The sequence below is a fragment of the Opisthocomus hoazin genome, chromosome W (genome assembly GCF_030867145.1).
Source record: "Opisthocomus hoazin isolate bOpiHoa1 chromosome W, bOpiHoa1.hap1, whole genome shotgun sequence".
NCBI classification, from domain to species: domain Eukaryota; kingdom Metazoa; phylum Chordata; class Aves; order Opisthocomiformes; family Opisthocomidae; genus Opisthocomus; species Opisthocomus hoazin.
This window is the reverse complement of record NC_134453.1, coordinates 29,365,479-29,379,366: the sequence shown is the minus strand read 5'-3', so window position 1 is coordinate 29,379,366 and position 13,888 is coordinate 29,365,479. Positions and strand designations below refer to the sequence as shown.

At 50.4% G+C, this 13,888-nt stretch overlaps 1 pseudogene; it reads left to right on the top strand.

The window, feature by feature from the left end:
* The window catches only part of LOC142365479 (integrin alpha-2-like), a 118,291-nt pseudogene that overhangs the window by 66,830 nt on the left and 37,573 nt on the right, over nt 1-13,888 (top strand).

The following is a 13,888-nucleotide window of genomic DNA, read 5'->3' as shown; positions in this document are numbered from 1 at the left end:
GTTTGCTTCTTTTGCTGTTCTGTTAAAGCGCCCTTATCCCAACTGACAAGTTTTGCCTTTTCCTTCTGATTCTCCTCCCCACCCCACCCAGGGGAGTGGTGATAGAGCAGCTGCACGGTTCTCTGTTGCTGACTACGGCTAAACCACCACAGTCCTTTTTAGCGCCTAACATGGGACACAAAAGATTGTGACAACAGCAGGGCTGACCAGAGTGTGTTAAAACAACTTTGTTACAATTGGTTATATGCATTTATTACTGTGGAGTCCTGGCTGGACGAGAGGGGACATAGTTTGGTGCATTGAGCAACCCAGGTTCCGATCCGGAAGTGAGCCTTGGGAGCGGCTGACACGGAACCCTGCTGGGAAGGCAGAGCGACGAGCTCGGGACACTGGAGCAGGGGGAATGTCACCGTTTCCTGCCACACTGTCACTTCCTTCCTGCCACGTTGTTGTTTCCTGCCACAGTACTGTTTTCACTTCGAGATGCAGCTCTGCACCAATCACAACGAGTTGCAGTAGTTTTGCCTATATATGGGTTGGGGGTTTAACCATTCAGATGCTGTAATAGTTTTGCTATATAAACCTTGTTTTTGCTGACTAATAAAGGTGAATGACTAATAAAGGCAAGGGATGTCAAAAACAACAAGAAGGGCTTCTTCAACTACATCAGCAGCAAAAGGAAGGCTAGGGACAATGTGGGGCCGCTGCTGAATGAGGTGGGTGTCCTGGTGACGGAGGATGCAGAGAAGGCAGAGCTACTGAATGCCTTCTTTGCTTCAGTCTTCAGTGCTAAGATTGGCCCTCAGGAATCCCAGGCCCCGGAGGTAAGAGAAGAAGCCTACAAAGAGGATGACTTTCCCTTGGTCGAATTGGACTGTGTGAGGGATCGCTTAAGTGATCTGGACGTCCACAAATCCATGGGCCCTGATGGAATGCACCCATGAGTGCTGAGAGAGCTGGCGGATGTCATTGCTGAGCCACTCTCCATCATCTTTGAGAGGTCCTGGAGGACAGGAGAGGTGCCCGAGGACTGGAGAAAGGCCAATGTCACTCCAATCTTCAAAAAGGGCAAGAAGGAGGACCCAGGGAACTACAGGCCGGTCAGCCTCACCTCCATCCCGGGAAAGGTGATGGAGCAGCTTATCCTGGAGGCCATCATCAAGCTAGTGGAAGAAAAGAAGGTTATCAGGACTAGTCAACATGGATTCACCAAGGGGAAATCATGCCTGACCAATCTAATAGCTTTCTACGATGACATGACTGGCTGGGTAGATGAAGGGAGAGCCGTGGATGTTGTCTACCTGGACTTCAGCAAGGCTTTCGACACTGTCTCCCATGATATCCTCCTAGGGAAGCTGAGGAAGTGTGGGCTGGATGAGTGGTCGGTGAAGTGGATAGAGAACTGGCTGAATGGCAGAACTCAGAGGGTTGTCATCAGCGGCTCTGAGTCTAGTTGGAGGCTGGTAACTAGTGGTGTCCCCCAGGGGTCAGTACTGGGCCCAGTCTTGTTTAACTTCTTCATCAACGACCTGGATGAAGAGTTAGAATGTACCCTCAGCAAGTTTGCTGATGACACCAAACTGGGAGGTGTGGTAGACACGCCAGAAGGCTGTGCTGCCATTCAGCGTGACCTGGACAGGCTGGAAAGCTGGGCAGAGAGGAACCTGATGAGGTTCAACAAAGGCAAATGCAGGGTCCTGCACCTGGGGAGGAACAACCCCATGCACCAGTACAGGCTTGGGGTGGACCTGCTGGAGAGCAGCTCTGCGGAGAGGGACCTGGGTGTCCTGGTGGACGACAGGTTAACCATGAGCCAGCAGTGTGTCCTGGCTGCCAAGAAGGCCAATGGGATCCTGGGATGCATTAGGAGGAGTGTGGCCAGCAGGACGAGGGAGGTTCTCCTTCCCCTCTACACTGCCCTAGTGAGGCTCCATCTGGAGTACTCTGTCCAGTTCTGGGCTCCCCAGTTCAAGAAAGATGAAGAGCTACTGGAGAGAGTCCAGCGGAGGGCTACAAGGATGATGAGGGGACTAGAGCATCTCTCCTACAAGGAAAGGCTGAGGGAGCTGGGCTTGTTCAGCCTGAAGAAGAGAAGGCTGCGAGGGGACCTAATATATGCTTATAAATATCTAAAGGGTGGGTGTCAGGAGGATGGGGCCAAACTCATTTCAGTGGTGCCCAGTGACAGGACAAGGGGCAATGGGCACAAAATGAAGCATAGGACGTTCCATCTGAACATGAGGAAGAACTTCTTCACTCTGAGGGTGACAGAGCACTGGAACAGGCTGCCCAGGGAGGTTGTGGAGTCTCCTTCTCTGGAGATATTCAAGACATGGCTGGACAAGGTCCTGTGCAGCCTGCTGTAGGTGACCCTGCTTCGGCAGGAGGGTTGGACTAGATGACCCACAGAGGTCCCTTCCAACCCCTACTATTCTGTGATTCTGTGATTCTGTGATTCTGTGAACGATCATACTCATATTGGGGTCACATCGTTACAACAGATCCGTAACCCACGCCAACATATTACATTAGTTAAATAGTTGCTGGTCAAAACGATGTTTTGCTTGGTCGTATGATTGTGGTATATAAATCCTTCTTGTATTATGTATTCACTGTGGTGATGTTCACCTCTGGGAAAAGGATAAGGATTATCTTTTTGCTGTACTGTATAATATCGACTTATGGTAACATCAAGGGGCATGAAGTTAGGCTTGTATTTTTATGCAGCATTGCAGTCGTTTCCATACCTCAGATGCTATCTTTTGGAATTTATTAATAATCAAACCAAATCAATAGGGAAAAGTGGAGGGGATACTTTACCCCACTCTTTCACCCCTCCTCTCCCCTTCAGGCTAGTCATAACAGCTTTTGAGAATTTTGAGTATGCGTAGGATGTTTAAGCAGGCATGCTCCTATTGTTCTGTCTCCTGAATGGATTTCAGGTCTTGTTTAGGGTTAAAAAACTCGTTAAAAATATTCTTCACAGATTTGCCTCCAGGCTGGAGAGCTATGAGTGGGTGGGTGTGTAGAACAGTATGGGCAAATGCCTAGGACGGTGGGCACACCCAGTGTTTTGAAACTTCACCTCTGAGCAAGTGTAGAATCCTGACAAACTAGTAGAATATTTGGAAGAAGTGTGCTGCCACCCTGGGAATTCCAGGGAGATACAAATCACTGCAATGTGCTGGGCTCTGGCCCACACCTACCGAACCCTGTTCAACACTACTCAGTGCTCTGAAAGGAAAGAGGTAGAAAACAAACCAATGGTCACTGCAGATACCACAACCCCCACAGCTACCTCAACCTCTGCAACAGGCGCTCCAGCTCCTCCAAGGCCTGGAACAGGCACTGCAGCTAAACTAGAAAACCAGCCTGTGCCGGTATCGCTAACCCCTATAGAGAAGACAAACACAAAAATATCAGTTCACCTAGTAAGGGATGACAATGAACCAGAGCCATCACAAGAGCAGGATGAAGGAGCCAGAGCCAGATACAGTCACCTGATGCCTATACCTGAGTGAACTGCGAGATATGCAGAAAGATTTCAGCCACCACCCAGGCGAGCACATTGTCACCTGGCTGCTGTGGTGCTGGGATAACGGGGCCAGTATCCTGGAATTAGAGGGCAAGGAATCCAAGCAGCTGGGATCCCTGGCCAGGGAAGGGGGCATTGACAAGGCAATTGGGAAAAAGGAACAAGTCCTCAGCCTCTGGAGGCGACTTCTGTCAGGCCTAAGGGAAAGGTACCCCTTCAGTGAGGATGTTGTATGTTATCCTGGCAAGTGGACCAATTGGAAAGGGGTATTCAGTATTTGAGGGAATTAGCTGTGTGGGAGCTGGTTTACTATGACCCGGACAATGCGCACTTATCCACAGACCCAGATGAAGTCAAATGAATACGACCCATGTGGAGGAAGTATGTACGGAGCTCACCATCCTCATATGCCAACTCACTGGCAGTAGTAGAATGGAAAGGTAAAGAGGCACCAACAGTGGATGAAGTGGCTGTCAGACTCCGGCAATATGAAGAAAGCTTCTCTTCCTCCCTCATCTCGGCTGTGGAGAAACTATCTCAGGAGGTCCAACAGATCAAAGAGAATATGTCCTACTCCCCACCTGTATGGGCCAGCATCTCAGCTATTAGGGGCAAGCATTTCTCTGCTCAAGAGAGACGATACAGAGGCTATACACCACGGGGCACCCTGTGGTTTTATCTGTGTGACCACGGAGAGGACATGAGGAAGTGGGATGGAAAACCTATCTCAATCTAGAGGCACAATTGGGTAAGTTGCAAGGAAAGACAGTCACGAAAGGGGACTCTTCCAAAAAAAATGCTGCTCCAGTTTCCAGTGGGCAGTTCTCCAGACAAAGCAGACAATTTGATCTTGCTTCTGATCCTCTTGAAGGGACCTCTAAGTCATTTTTACTGGAAGTGAGTAACATTCTCTGACCAGGATTAGAGGGGCCCTGCCTCCAGCCAGGTGGAGGAAAGGGACAACCAGCTTTATTGGACGGTGTGGATTCGATGGCCTAGCATGTCAGATCCACAAGTGTATAAGGCTCTAGTGGACACTGGTGCGCAGTGTACTTTAATGCCATCAGATTTCAAAGGGTCAGAGTCCATTTGCATTTCGGGAGTGACGGGGGGGTCCCAAGAACTGAGTGTATTGGAGGCTGAAGTGAGCCTCACTGGGCAGGACTGGCAGAAGCACCCCATTGTAACTGGCACCGAGGCTCTGTGCATCCTTGGGATAGCCTATCTTAGGAGAGGGTATTTCCAGGACCCAAAGGGGTATCGGTGGGCTTTTGGCATAGCTGCTTTGGAGACGGAAGAAATTAAACAGCTGTCTACTTTGCCTGGTCTCGTGGAAGACCCTTCTGTTGTGGGGTTGCTGAGGGTTGAAGAACAACAGGTGCCAATCGCTACCACAACGGTGCACCAACAACAGCATCGCACTAACCGAGACTCCCTTATACCCATTCTTCAGCTGATCTGCCAGCTGGAGAGTCAAGGAGTGATCAGCAAGACTTTCTCACCCCTTTCATAGTCCGATAAGGCCAGTGAGAAAATCTACTGGAGAGTGAAGACTGACAATAAACTACCGTGGCCTGAATGAAGTCACACCACCGCTGAGTGCTGCTGTGCCAGACATGCTAGAACTTCAATATCAGCTGGAGTTAAAAGGCAGCCAAGTGGTATGCCACCACTGACATCGCTAATGCATTCTTCTCCATCCCTTTGGCAGCAGAGTGCAGGCCACAGTTTGCTTTCACCTGGAGGGGCATCCAGTACACCTGGAATCGACTGCCCCAGAGTGGAAACACAGCACTACCATCTGCCATGGACTGCACTGGAAAAGGGTGAAGCTCCAGAACACCGACAATATATTGACGACATCCAGGAGATCCAGTTTTTGGGAATAAAATGGCTAGATGGGCATCATCAGATGCCCATGGATGTGATGATAAACAAAATAGCAGATATGTCTCCACCAACCAGCAAAAAGGAAACACAAGCCTTCTTAGGTGTTGTGAATATTTGGAGAATGCATAGCCCAAATCACAGCCAGATTGTAAGTCCTCTCTATCAAGTGACCCAGAAGAAGAATGGTTTTGAATGGGGCCCTGCACCATGACAAGCCTTTTGAAGAAATTAAATGGGAGATAGTTCATGCCATAGCCCTTGGACCAATCCGGTCAGGACAAGATGTTAAAAGTGTGCTCTACACCACAGCCGGGAAGAATGGCCCAACCTGGAGTCTCTGGCAGAAAGCACCAGGGGAGACTCGAGGTTGACCCCTGGGGTTTTGGAGTCGGGGATACAGAGGATCCGAGGCACACTATACTCCCACTGAAAAAGAGATTCTGGCAGCATATGAAGCAGTTTGAGCTGCGTCAGAAGTGGTCGGCACTGAAGCACAGCTCCTCCTAGCACCACGATTGCCGGTCCTGGGCTGGATGTTCAAAGAGAGGGTCCCTCTACACATATCATGCCACTGATGCTATGTGGAGTAAGTGGGTCACACTGATCACATAGCTGGCCTGAATGGGAAACCCCAGTCACCCAGGAACCTTGGAAATGATCATGGATTGGCCAAAAGGAGGAGGTGGTGATATGTGCTGAAGAGGCCCCACTGTCTAATAAACTGCCAGAAAACGAGAAGCAATATTACCTGTTCATGGATGGGTCCTGTCGCATTGTAGGAATGCAGCTGTATGGAGTCCTACATGACAAGTCACAGAAACTGCTGAAGGAGAAGGTGGATCGAGCCACTTTGCAGAAGTGAAAGCCATCCAGCTGGCTTTAGACATTGCCGATCAAGAAAAGTGGTCAGTGCTTTATTTTTACGCAGACTCATGGATGGTGGCAAATGCCCTGTGAGGGTGGTTAAAATGGTGGAAGCAGAGCAACTGGCCACGCAGAGGCAAACCCATCTGGGCTGCCCCTTTGTGGCAAGATATGGCTTCCCAGCTAGAGAAGATGGTTGTAGAAGTGCATCACGTGGATGCCCACGTACGCAAGCTTTGAGCCACTGAGGAACACCAAAACAACCAGCAGGTGGATCAAGCTGCCAAGACTGAAGTGGCTCAGGTGGATCTGGACTGGCAACAGAAGGGTGAAATGTTTTATGGCTTGGTGGGCCCATGACACCTCAGGCCATCAAGGAAGAGATACAACCTGTGGATGAGCTCGTGACCAAGGAGTGGACTTGACCATGGACACTATCGCACAGGTTATCCATCAATGTGAAACGTGCTGCAAGGAACTAAGCCAAGTGGGTAAAGCCTCAGTGGTATGGAGGATGATGTCTGAAATACGAATACTGGGAGGCCTGGCAGATTGACTTTATCACACTCCCACAAACCCGCCAAGGCAAGTGCCTTGTGCTCACAATGGTGGAAGGGTTGGGGTCGATGTAGTTTGAGAGTTAGCATGACTAGGCCACTTAAGCAAAACAGTTAGCATAGCTGGACAGGCCGCTGGAAAGGACAGCTAAGAATAAACATGATGTGGGTTAGCAAAAACAAGATGTGTTCAAGGACATGGAGGCGGTCTGTTGCTATTGGCGTTAGTGCATATTTACCAATCATAAGGGAATGTGGGGTGCGTGAACAGCGCATGATTTATGTCTGTAGCCTATCCGAATAAGCGTGATCGCGTGTGCAGATATGAAAAATGTATACAACCACGCAAGCAGACCAATAAAGGGGAATCGGCTGTGCATTGTATCAATGTGTGGGAATCGTTCCTGTCCCTGCATGGATGCTGAAACTCGGCATGGAAGCAACCCCTGGATCATTAGAAACATATCCTGTGCCCCATACCACCAAACAGAACACTACCCTGGGCCTTGAAAAGCAAGTCCTATGGTGACATGTCACCTCAAAGAATTGAGTCGGACAACAGGACTCATTTCCAAAACAAGCTCATAGACACCTGGGACAAAGAGCCATGGTATTGAGTGGATGTATCACATCTCCTATTATGCGCCAGCCTCTGGGAAAATCAAATGATACAATGGACTGCTAAGACCTACACTGATAGCAGTGTGGGGTTGGTCCTTCAAACACTGGAGTACACATTTAGCAAAGGCCTCTTGGTTTGTTAACACAAGGGGATCTGCCAGTCTATCTGGTCCTTCCACATACTATCGAATGACATAAAGTCCCTGTACTGCACTTGAAGAATATGCTAGGGAAGACAATCTGGGTTAGTCCTGCCTCAGGCAAATGCAAACCCATCCATGGGACTGGTTTTGATCAAAGACCTGGGTGCACTTGGTGGGTGATGCAGAAGGGTGGGGAAATCCTATATGTAACTCACAGGGATTTGATTTTGGGTGAGAACAGTCAATGAATTAAATTGTGTGGTTTTAATTGCTAAATAGCCCTGTCACTGTGTATCATCACTACTATAGTTGCTATATGCCATATCAATGGTATTACAGTAAAAATCACCTAAATTAATGAAGGATGGTCTTTGATGAAACTGAGCAAATTGTAGTGGTGATGGGACTGGACCTGGCTTCAGCAACTGGCATCCAGCGACTTCAAGACTGGCATCTCCAAACTGCAGACTGTGGGCATAGCCTGCGCCAGGTATACCAGCTGCAAGCTCTGTGTGCAGCATACAACAGTCCAACACCACACATCATCTCTCCTGCCCTGAAAGTCTGTTAGGATAGATGAAGCACAAGACCATGGTTGAAATGAACTCAGACATTTTAGAGGGATGATCCATACACTAAGGGAATTATATCTGTGTGTGTATATTTAAGACAGGGAAAGTGGTGGTGATAAACTGGAAAATGGGGGACCTGGGCATGACCTAGATGGTATAGAATAAGGGGTGGATAATCACAGAATGGTAAGGGTTGGAAGGGACCTTAAAGATCATCTGGTTCCAACGCCCCTGCCTTGAGCAGGGACATCTTCCACTAGACCAGGTTGCTCAGAGTTCCATCCAACCTGGCCTTGAACACTGCCAGGAAGGGGGCAGCCACAGCTTCTCTGGGCAACCTGTTCAGGTGTTTCACCACCCTCATGGTGCAGAATTTCTTCCTAATATCTAATCTAAATCTGCCCTCTTTTAGTTTACAGCCATTCCCCCTTGCCCTATCACTAGACACCCTTGTGAAAAGTCCCTCTCCATCCTTCCTGTAGGCCCCCTTCAGGTACTGGAAGGCTGCTATAAGGTCACCCCAGAGCCTTCTCTTCTCCAGGCTGAACAGCCCCAACCTTCTTAGCCTGTCCTCATAGGAGAGGTACTCCAGCCCTCTGATCATCTTCGTGGCCCTCCTCTGGACCCGCTCCAACACATCCATGTCCTTCTTATGTTGGGGGCTCCAGAGCTGGTCACCGTACTCCAGGTGGGGTCTCACCAGAGAAGAGTAGAGGGGCAGAATCACCTCCCTCGACCTGCTGGCCATCCTTCTCTTGATGAAGCCCACGATACGGTTGACTTTCTGGGCTGCAAGCACACATTGCCGGCTCATGTTGAGCTTCTCATCCACCAGTACCCCCAAGTCCTTCTCCTCAGGGCTGCTCTCGAGCCACTCTCCGCCCAGCCTGTACTTGTGTCTGGGGTTGCCCCGACCCATGTTCAGGACCTCGCACTTGGCCTTGTTGAACTTCATGCGGTTCACGCAGGCCCGCCTCTCCAGCCTGTCAAGGCCCCTCTGAATGGCATCCCTTCCCTCCAGTGTGTCAACAACACCACACAGCTTGGTGTTGTTGGCAAACTTGCTGAGGGTGCATTCAGTCCCACTGTCCATGTTGCCGACAAAGATATTAAACAGCACTGGACCCAGTACCGACCCCTGAGGCACACCACTCGTCACTGGTCTCCACCTAGACGTCGAGCCATTGACTGCAACTCTTTGAGAGTGTCCATGTTCTGGTTTTGGCTGCAGCAGGCAAAAAAAGCGCCACGCGGCTGCCCCTCCCCGCACCGGGGTGCGGAGGAGAATGGAAAGAAACAGGCAGAAACTGGTGGGTTGGGATAAGGGCAGTTTAACAGAACAGCAAACAAAGGGAACAACAACTATACAGATAAGGAGAAAACACAACACAAACTGCACGACCCACAGAGCCGTTCTCCCAGACGACACCGCCGCTGAGCCCTCCTGAGCCACGAGCGAGTTTCCGCCCCCCAGCTCCCCCCCACAGGAATCCAGCATGATGGCACATGGTATGGAATACCGAGCTCTGTTTGGCCAGGTGGGGTCAGCCTGCCCGGCTGTGTCCCTTCCTGGAGTCCGGTGAAAATTAACCCTGTCCTGGCCAAACCCAGGACATTATCCACCCCTTATTCCATACCATCTACGTCATGCCCAGGTCCCCCATTGTCCAGTTCATCACCACCACTTCTCCTGTCTCCAGATATCATTCTCTTAGTCTATGGACCATCACTCTAAAGTGTCCGTTGAGTTCATTTAATCCATGACTTCAGGCTCCTTCTGTCGTAATGGTCTTCCGTGGCAGGAGAGGTGATGTGTGGTGATGGGCGGTCACTTGCTGCATCCGGAGCTCACGGCTGATGTATCTGGTGCGGCCCGTGCCCACAGTCTGCAGGTTGGAGACGTGAATCTCGATGAAGTTGCTGGGTGCCAGTTGTTGAAAACCAGGTCCAGTCCCATCATCGCTGTGCTCTGCTAGTTGTTCATCAAAAAGTCCATCCTTCTTTAATCTGGACGATTCTTACTATGCTACTACTGGTACAAAATATAACAATTATAACAGTGATAACAGGCAGTGACAGGGTTATTTAACAATTAACTTCATACAATTTATTTATTTATGAACTATTCTCACCCGAAATCAAATCCCCATGAGGTACACATCGGACTTCCCCATCCTTCCGCATTACCCACCAGGTACACCCAGGTCCTTGAACAAAAGCAATCCCGCGGACGGGCTTGCCTTTGCCCGAGGCAGGACTAACCCAAACCGTCTTCCCTAACATGTTCCGCATGTGCACTACAGGGACTTTATTCCCTTCTACAGGGCGCTGAGGTTTTGACTGGGCAGGACCAGCCCGGTTGGTGGACCCTCTGGTGTTAACCAACCAGGTGGCCTTTGCTAAAGGAGTATCCCAGTTTTTGAAAGTCCCACCCCCCATTGCTCTCAAAGTGGTTTTTAGCAGTCCATTGTACCGCTCGATCTTTCCAGAGGCTGGTGCATGGTAGGGGATGTGATAAACCCACTCAATGCCGTGTTCTTTGGCCCAGGTGTCTATGAGGCTGTTGCGAAAGTGAGTCCCGTTGTCCGACTCAATTCTTTTGGGAGTGCCATGTCGCCACAGGACTTGTTTTTCCAGGCCCAGGATGGTATTCCGGGCAGTGGCATGGGGCACAGGGTAGGTTTCCAGCCATCCGGTGGTGGCCTACACCATTGTGAACACATAGCGCTTGCCTTGGCGTGTTTGTGGCAGTGTGATGTAGTCAATCTGCCAAGCCTCCCCATATTTATATTTTAGCCATCGTCCTCCATACCACTGAGGCTTTACCCGCTTGGCTTGCTTGATTGCAGCGCATGTTTCACATTCATGGATAACCTGTGCGATGGTGTCCATGGTCAAGTCCACCCCTCGGTCACGAGCCCATCGGTATGTCTCGTCTCTTCCTTGGTGGCCCGAGGTGTCATGGGCCCACTGAGCTATAAAGAGTTCACCCTTATGTTGCCAGTCCAGATGCCCCTGAGCCACTTCAGTCTTAGCAGCCTGATCTACCTGGTGGTTGTTTTGATGTTTCTCAGTGGCCCGACTCTTAGGGACGTGGGCGTCCACGTGACGGACTTTTACAACCAACTCCTCTAGCCGGGCACCAATATCTTGCCACAATGGGGCAGCCCAGATAGGTTTGCCTCTGCGCTGCCAGTTGTTCTTCTTCCATTGCTGCAGCCACCCCCACAAGGCACTGGCCACCATCCAAGAGTCCGTGTAAAGACAGAGCACTGGCCGCTTCTCTCGACTGGCAATGTCTAAAGCCAGCTGGATGGCTTTCACCTCTGCAAACTGGCTGGACTCACCTTCTCCCTCGGCAGTTTCCGCGACTTGTCGTGTAGGGCTCCATACAGCAGCCTTCCAACTCCGCTGCTTCCCCACAATGCAACAGGACCCATCCGTGAACAGGGCATACTGTTTCTCATCTTCTGGCAGCTGGTTATACAGTGGGGCCTTTTCAGCACGTGTCACCTCCTCCTCTGGCGATGCTCCAAAATCTTTGCCTTCTGGCCAGTTCATGATTACCTCCAGAATTCCTGGGCGACTGGGGTTTCCCATTTGGGCGTGCGGGGTGATCAGCGCGACCCACTTACTCCACGTAGCATCGGTGGCATGATGCATAGAGGGGACTCTTTCTTTGAACATCCAGCCCAGGACCGGCAATTGTGGTGCTAGAAGGAGCTGTGCTTCAGTGCCGACCACTTCTGAAGCAGCTCGAATGCCTTCATATGCTGCCAGAATCTCTTTTTCAGTGGGAGTATAGCGGGCCTCGGATCCTTTGTATCCCTGGCTCCAAAACCCCAGGGGTCGACCTCGAGTCTCCCCTGGTGCTTTCTGCCAGAGACTCCAGGTTGGGCCATTCTCCCCGGCTGCGGTGTAGAGCACGTTTTTAACATCTTGCCCTGACCGGACTGGACCAAGGGCTACGGCATGCACTGTCTCCCATTTAATTTGTTCAAATGCCTGTTGTTGCTCAGGGCCCCATTCAAAATCATTCTTCTTCCGGGTCACGTGGTACGGAGGACTCACAATCTGGCTGTAATTTGGGATGTGCATCCTCCAAAAACCCACAACACCCAGGAAGGCCTGTGCTTCCTTTTTGCTGGTTGGTGGAGACATAGCTGCTATTTTGTTGATGACATGCATTGGGATTTGAAGGTGCCCATCCTGCCATTTTATCCCCAAAACTGGATCTCTTGCGCAAGTCCCTTGACTTTACTTCGCTTAATGGCAAAACCGGCTTTCAGGAGGATCTCAACTATTTTCTCCCCTTTCTCAAAAACTTCCTCTGCTGTGTCACCCCATACAATGATGTCATCGATGTACTGCAGATGTTCTGGAGCTTCACCCTTTTCCAGTGCAGCCTGGATCAGTCCATGGCAAATGATGGGACTGTGTTTCCACCCCTGGGGCAGTCAATTCCAGGTGTACTGGATGCCCCTCCAGGTGAAAGCAAACTGTGGCCTACACTCTGCTGCCAAAGGGATGGAGAAGAATGCATTAGCGATGTCAGTGGTGGCATACCACTTGGCTGCCTTTTAACTCCAGCTGATATTGAAGTTCTAGCATGTCTGGCACAGCAGCAGTCATCGATGGTGTGACTTCATTCAGGCCACGGTAGTCTATTTTTAGTCTCCACTCTCCAGTAGATTTTCTCACTGGCCATATGTGACTACTAAAGGGTGAGCGAGTTTTGCTGATCACTCCTTGACTCTCCAGCTGGAGGATCAGCTGATGAATGGGGAGAAGGGAGTCTCGGTTGGTACAATACCGTCGCTGGCACACCATTGTGGTTGCAATGGGTACCTTTTTTTTCTTCAACCCTCAGCAACCCCACAACGGAAGGATCCTCCGAGAGACCAGGCAAAATGGACAGCTGTTTAATTTCTTCCGTCTCCACAGCAGCTATGCCAAAAGCCCACCGATACCCCCTTGGGTCCTTGAAATACCCTCTCCTAAGATAGGTTATACCAAGGATGCACAGAGCCTCGGGGCCAGTTACAATGGGGTGCTTCTGCCAGTCCTGCCCAGTGAGGCTCACTTCAGCCTCCAATACACTCAGCTCTTGGGACCCCGCGTCACTCCAGAAATGCAAATGGACTCTGACCCTTTGAACTCTGATGGCATTAAAGTACACTGTGCACCAGTGTCCACTAGAGCTTTATACTCTTGTGGGTCTGACGTGCCAGGCCACCAAATCCACACCGACCAATAAACACAGTTGTCCCTTTCCTGCACCTGGCTGGACGCAGGGCCCCTCTAATCCTCGTCAGAGAATTTGCTGCTCACCTGCTGTAAAAATGACTTGGAGGTCCCCTCCAGAGGATCAGAATCAAGATCAAACTGTCTACCTGGTCTGGAGAGCTGGCTGCTGGAAACTGGAGCGGCATTTTTCCTAACAGAATCCCCTTTGGTTATTGTTTTACCTCGCAACTCACGGACTCGTGCCTCTAGACTTGAGGTAGGTTTTCCATCCCACTTCCTCATGTCCTGTCCATGGTCACGCAGGTAGAACCACAGGGTGCCCCGTGGTGTATAGCCTCTGTATTCCCTCTCCTGAGCAGGGAAACGCTTGCCCCTAATAGCTGAGACACTGGCCCGTACAGGTGGGGAGTAGGACATGCTCTCTTCGAGTTGCTGGACCTTCTGGGAAAATTTATTTAC